This window comes from Macrotis lagotis, chromosome 1, assembly GCF_037893015.1.
Source record: "Macrotis lagotis isolate mMagLag1 chromosome 1, bilby.v1.9.chrom.fasta, whole genome shotgun sequence".
Taxonomy (NCBI): domain Eukaryota; kingdom Metazoa; phylum Chordata; class Mammalia; order Peramelemorphia; family Peramelidae; genus Macrotis; species Macrotis lagotis.
In genome coordinates this window covers 741,450,233-741,457,215 of record NC_133658.1, presented here as the reverse complement: position 1 = coordinate 741,457,215, position 6,983 = coordinate 741,450,233, and the positions used below count along the sequence as shown (strand labels likewise).

At 36.3% G+C, this 6,983-nt stretch overlaps 1 pseudogene; it reads left to right on the top strand.

Moving 5' to 3' along the window:
• The first annotated feature begins 4,056 nt into the window (after positions 1 to 4,056).
• Positions 4,057 to 4,947, top strand: LOC141506525 (DNA-directed RNA polymerase II subunit RPB3 pseudogene; annotated as a pseudogene).
• Positions 4,948 to 6,983: the final 2,036 nt, after the last annotated feature.

The following is a 6,983-nucleotide window of genomic DNA, read 5'->3' as shown; positions in this document are numbered from 1 at the left end:
GGTTTTTGTGCCCTAGTACATAGTCAGTTTTGATGAAGGTGCTATGTATTTCAAAAAAAAAAAAGCATATTCTTTTCCAAGTCCATTAAGTTTTCTCCAGAGGTTTATCATATCTAAGTTTTCTAAGATGTCATTCACCTTCTTAACTTTCTTCTTGTTTATTTTGTTGTTAGATTTATCTACTTCTGAGAGAGGGAGATTGAAGTCTTCCATTATTAAAGTTTTGTTGTCTATGCCTCCTTGAAATTCATTCAGCTTTAGGAACCTGGATGTTGTACTACTAGGTGCATGCATGTTTAGTAATGATATAGCTTCATTAAGAATGGATAGAGCACTGGCATTGGAGTCAGGAGTACCTGAGTTCAAATCTGGCCTCAGACACTTAATAATTACCTAGCTGTGTGGCCTTGGGCAGGCCACTTAACCCCAGTGCCTTGAAAAATCTAAAAAAAAAAAGAATGGTGCCTTTTAAGATGATGTAGTTTCCTTCCTAATCCCTTTTAATAAGATTAATTTTTGCTTTTACTTTGTCTGAGATTAGGATTCCTACTCCAGATTTTTTTTACTTCAACTGAGGCATAATATATTTTGCTCCAACCTTTTACCTTTACCCTGGGTGTGCCTCTCTGCTCCAAATGTGTTTCTTGTAAACAATATATTGTAGGATTCTGGTTTTTAATTCATTCTGCTATCTACTTCCATTTTATGGGACAATTCACCCATTCACATTTACAGTTAAGATTACTAATTCTGTATTTCCTTCCATGATATCTTTCTCCATTTATATTTTATTTCCTTTTCTCTTATTCCTCCTCACCAAAATTTTACTACCTTTTCCCTTTGACTTTTCTTTCAAAAATTTAACATTTAGGGGCAGCTAGGTGGCACAGTGGATAGAGCACTGATCTTGGAGCCAGGAGTACCTGAGTTCAAATCCAGCCTCAGACACTTAATAATTACCTAGCTGTGTGGTCTTGGGCAAGTCACTTAATCCTTTTTGCCTGTAAAAAACTAAAAAAACATTTAACATTCAGTTTATTTTCACATATACCTTCTTTTCCCTTTTATCAGTTCCTTCTTTATTTATCTTCCCTTTTCCCAGTCCTCCCCCTTCCCTGTAGATTAAGTTGGATTTTTAAACCCAAGTGGGAATGTATCTTATTCCCCCACTGGGCTAAATCTATTGAATAGTATTATTCAGCATTCAGGTTCTCCCTTCTTTCCCTCTAAAATTATAAATCCTCCCTTGATGTTGTTTATTGCTCTAATATTATTAATCAGGTATCATCAATCACAGTTTGATTATTTGATTGCTTGATAAACTCATACTGTTATCAAGATAATATCCAAGATTATTTACTTGATTGATTGATAAATACCCTTGGCTCAAATTGAATCAAATTATAATTATAATCATTTTTTACCTTTCCCCCTTTTCAAATAGCTTTCAAGTACACAGTCCTCCTCATGAGTCAAAGTATCATCCAAAGCCATATCATTTCTTGAACTATTTGTGCCCCTCCCACCCCAGGCCTATTTTCTTTCATACTTTACCTCTTCCTCTCACCACCCAGGGTATTTAACCCCTTGTTAAGTAAATCATGGGTTAAGTCAAAACCTAATCTTGTTAACTGTAAGAATCTTAAAGATCTCTAAATACTGGGAGGCTCTGGAGGTCTCACTTGAGAACTTTACAAATGATAGTAAGTTATAGACTCAGGTTCTTGCAGTTTATGATGTCCTCATTGTGATTAAAGTGAGTCAAAGGATAAATGAGATACTTAAATTTAAAGTTAACACTCCTGCTTTTCTTCAGGGCTTTTTGTTTCAAACATAGTGATGTCATCTTGGACCTCTTCAATTGAGTGATAAGACCTAATTATATCCATATCCTTAAGGTTCTTTCCCTTTGATTATATTATACCCTCTAATTATCCTAAGAGAAGTAAAATTCTAAAGAATTAGAAGTGTTATATCACCCTTTTTAGAGTTGTATCCAATTTGATAGTCTTGTCCAACATTTGTTTTGTTTTGTTTTTTCCTTCTCCCTTTCATTTGCATTTTTTATGCAACTCTTGAGATGTGTATTTGGCAATTGAATTCTCTGTTCAATTCTGGTCTTTGTATCAGGAAATTCTGAGAGTCCTCTATTTAATTGAACATCTATTTTTTTCCCTGACAGTATATGCTGAATTGTGCAGGGTAGTAACATTCTGGGTTGTAATCCCATGTCTTTTGCTCTCCAAAAATATGCTAATCCAGGTCTTCTGATCCTTCAGTATTGAGGCTGATAAGTCCTATGTGAGTCTGATTGTGTTTCCTTTATATTTGAATTTTTCTTTTTGCTACTTGCAATATTCTTTCCTTTATTTGAGAGTTCTGGAATTTGGCTATTATAGCCCTTGGAGTTTTTATCCTGGGGTCTCTTTCTGGAAGGGTTCTGTGGATTCTTTCAATGATTATTTTGTTATCTTGTTCTAGATTTGAACAGTTTTCCCTTATAATTTCCTCCTGCATGATGTTTTCCAGGTTCTTTTCTTGATCCAGGCTTTCTGGAGAAAGATATCAGGAGAGAAATACAGAATTAGTAATCTTAACTGTAAATGTGAATGGGGTGTACTGCCCCATAAAATAGAAGTGGATAGCAGAATGAATTGAAAACCAGAATCCTACAATATGTTGTTTACAAGAAACACATTTGAAGCAGAGAGGCACACCCAGAGTAAAGGTAAAAGGTTGGAGCAAAATATCACAAAATGTCACAAAAGTGACATCACTAGTCTGATGATTCATAGATTATCTCTCCTGGATCTATTTTCTAGGTCATTCATTTTTCCCTAAAAGGTTCCTTACATGTTTTTTCAATTTTTTCAGCATTTTTATTTTTATTTTTTGATGGAATCTTGTAGTTTTGTAGATTCATTAGTTTCTATTTGTTCAATTATAATTTTTAGAGTTGTATTTTCTTCAGTTAACTTCTGTGTTTCCTTTTCCAGTTAGCTATTTTTACTTTTGAATAGAGTTGATTTTTTTGATCAATTTTTCATAATTTTCCTGCATAACTTTCATTTCTTTTTTTTCATTTTTCTTCTTTATCTTTTCTTTTGTTCTTAAATTCTTTTTTAAGTTCTTTGATAAACTTTTGTATTTGAATCCAATTGACTTTTTTTTGTTGTTGGGACTGGGGTCTGATCCCTGACTTACCATTGGCCAAGATGCTACCTATACCATCTTGCCTTTGCAGAGGGTTTTTTTTCCCCTCCTTTATATCCAGGTTCTGATTTAACAGTGGTTTATTCCTGATCCAATTCCCAGTGTTCTCAAGGTTCAGACTTTGTCAGGGCTAGGGTCCTCCCTGCTAGCTTCCTATCTAGTAGCTGGGACCTCTGCTGTTGTTAAGCTGTCAGGACTGGAATTGCACTGTATCTAAAAGCCTTCTGCTGACTTTCCCACTTTCCCACTTTCTGTACCTTACTTTCCCTTTCCCCCCCAAAAGACAGACCTTCACTGAAGATCCTCCACGATATCTACAACTGAAAATGTCTTTGAATATTCACTTTTTCTTGGAGGGATTTGCAGTTTGAATGTCAGAGTAGAGGCTTCATTTTTATCTTTGGTAGGGAAAAGCTCCAGGAACATGTTAGCCTCATGCTGCCACATCTTGGCTCCTCCCCAGAAGTCTGTGCAAAAGATTTTAATTTAATATAATCAAAATCATTTATTTTTCATTTTGTAATGCTCTCTATCTCTTTGTTTGGTCATGAATTTTTCCCTTCTCCCTAGATCTGATAAGTAGACTATTCCTTACTGTTCTAATTTGTTTATGGTGTTCTCATTTTTGACTTTATATTGGTATACAGTGTGAGGTGTTGATTTATACTTAGTTTGGGTCCTATTGTTTTCCATTTTTCCCAATAATTTTTGTCAAATAGTGAGTTTTTATCCCAAAGGGGATAAAAAAGGGGTCTTTAGTAACTATTAATAGTAACACTAGATTACTATTGTCATTTACTACTTTATCTTGTGTACCTTATCTAATCTCCTTTAAGAATTTGTATGCTGGGCACACGGTTGGCTAAGCAAGCGTTGGAGCTGGAGCTGAGGTCGCCCAGGGCCACCTTGCCTTACACCAACCAGCCCACAGTTCAGATCACCGAGCTCACGGACGAGAATGTCAAGTTCATCATCGAGAACACGGACCTGGCGGTGGCCAACTCCATCTACAAAGTCTTCATCACTGAGGTGCCCATCATCGCCATAGACTGGGTCCAGATTGATGCCAACTCTTCAGTGCTGCATGATGAGTTCATTGCCTACAGGCTTGGATTAATCCCTCTTACAAGTGATGACACTGTAGACAAACTGCCATACTCCAGGGACTGTACATATGAAGAACTTTGTCCAGAGTGCTCAGTAGAGTTTACACTTGATGTCCGTTGTAATGAAGACCAGACTCACCATGTCACATCTCGGGATCTCATTTCTAATACCCCCCGAGTCATTCCAGTGACATCCTGCAGTAGAGACAATGACCTCAATGACTATGTGGAACAGGATGACATCCTCATTGTCAAACTCCGGAAGGGCCAGGAGCTGAGACTACGAGCCTATGCTAAAAAGGGCTTTGGCAAGGAGCATGCCAAATGGAACCCTACAGCTGGAGTTGCCTTTGAGTATGACCCAGATAAGGCCTTGAAGCATACAGTCTACTCAAAGCCTGAAGAATGGCCAAAGAGTGAATATTCTGAGATTGATGAGGATGAAGCCCAGGCTCCCTATGACCCCAATGGCAAACCAGAGAGGTTCTACTACAATGTGGGGTCTTGTGGTTCTCTTCGCCCTGAAACCATTGTCCTCTCTGCTTTGTCTGGTTTGAAGAAGAAGTTGAGTGACCCCCAGACTCAGCTAACACATGAGATCCAGAGTGATGTCCTGACTATAAACTAAGAACTGTTATTTCTATCAGAAATGTGACTCAAGAATAATGGATGGACTTTGAGCCTGAGCTTCTGAGTGCTTCTAGAAAGTAGACTAAAATTTGTTCAAAGTTCTGGCTAGCACAACTCATCTTCTAACCCTTTTGCCAGTTTGGGATGTAATTAGCCCATGAAGATATCATGGGAAGGAGAAGTGGGAAGCTTTACTCCCCACATCTTGGTCTCCTTGAGTTTGTCTGTTCCTTTAATATGAACAGAAAATAAAAAACCTTTTCCCCTGGGGCAATCAGCAAAAAAAAAAAAAGAATTTATATGCTATATCACTGGGTGCATTTATTTTTGATATTGATATTACTTCATTGTTCATGGTACATTTTATCAGGATGTGTTTCCTTACTTATTTCTTTTAATTAGTTTTATTTTTGCCTTTGCTTTGAATGAAATCAGGATTGTAACCCCTGCTTTTATATCTTTCTTTTTTTTCTTAATTTCAGTTGACATATAATAGATTCTGCTCCAATCTTTTGTCTTTACTCTGTGCTTCTCTCTGCTTCAAGTGTACTTCTTGTAAATAACATATTTTAAGATTCTTTCTGCTTCCATTTTATGGTATAGTTCATTCTATTTACCACCACAACCATGATAACTAGTGCTATATTTTCCACCATCCTATTTTTCCTTCTGTTTGTACTCTCTCTCTCTCTCTCCTTTCTCCCTCCCTTTCCAACAGTATTTTGCATCTGTCTACCAACTCCCTCAGTCTATGCTCTTTTCTGTCAGCCTCTCCTCCCTGCCCCCTTTCCCTATCCCTTTCTCCCCTGTTCCCCCTCCCCCTCCCCAGTCTTTACTTAAGCTCCTCCCCTCTTACTTTCCTGATGGGTAAGATGGATGTTCAACTGATGGTGCCTTTGAGCCAATACTGATGAGAGTAATTTTCAAGCAAAGTCCAACACCCCTCTCCTATCTTTCCCTCCATTGTAATAGGTTTTTGTGTGCTTCTTCATATGTTTAATTTACTCTGTTCTACCATTTACTTCCTTCTTTACTCAGTATGCTCTTCTTTTTCATTCCTTAATTATTTTTATGTTATTCCCCCAAATCCACTTTATACCCAAACCCTCTGTTTAAGTATATTCCTTCTAACTATACTATTAGGGGCATATTTTTTAAGAATTAAAAATATCATCTTTCCATTTAATAGTTCAGTTTCATCGAATCCCTTATGTTTTCTTTTTCCTCCTTACCTTTTAAAGCTTCTCTTGGTTCTTGATATTGGAGACTGCATTTTTGGTTCAATACTGGTGTTTTCCTTATGAAAGCTTGAAATCCTTCTGTTTCATTAAATAACCTGACCCCATGAAATATTAGGCTTAATTTAATTTATTTTTAAAATTTTTTAATTTGTTTGATTGATTCTTGATGTCTTATAGAGTCATCAGCTTCCACTTGACCAATTCTAACTTTAAAGAAGTTGTTTTCCTCAGTTTTGGTGCTTCCTTTTCCATTTGTTAAATTGTACTTTTTTAGTTTTATATTTTTTATTTTACTTTCCACCACTTACAAGGAAAAACAAGTTTCAAAACTCATTTTTTAAACTTTGAGCTCTGAATTTTCTTCCTTCTCCCCTAGCTACTCTTCCCACTAAGAAAGCAAGTTATTTGATAAAGATGTGTTGTCATGCAAAAATTGCAATAATAGTCATGTTGTGAAAGTAAATCTAGTCCCATCCGCCCAAAATAAAAGAGAAACCTCAACAAAAATAATGTTTATAAAAAGTATGTTTCAATCTGTATTCATATAACATCAAATCTGTCTTTGAGGGTGGCTAGTATTCTTTATTATAAGTTGTTCAGAGTTGTCTTGGGTCACAGCATTTCTGAGAAAAGGTAAATCTTTCACAATTGATCATCTGGCAATTTTGCTATTACTTTGTATATAGTCCATTTAGCATTGCATCTGCTTATGTAAGACTTCCCAAGTTTTACTGAGAGCATCCTGTTCATAATTTCTTATAGCAGGATAATGTCCCATCTTAATCACATGCAA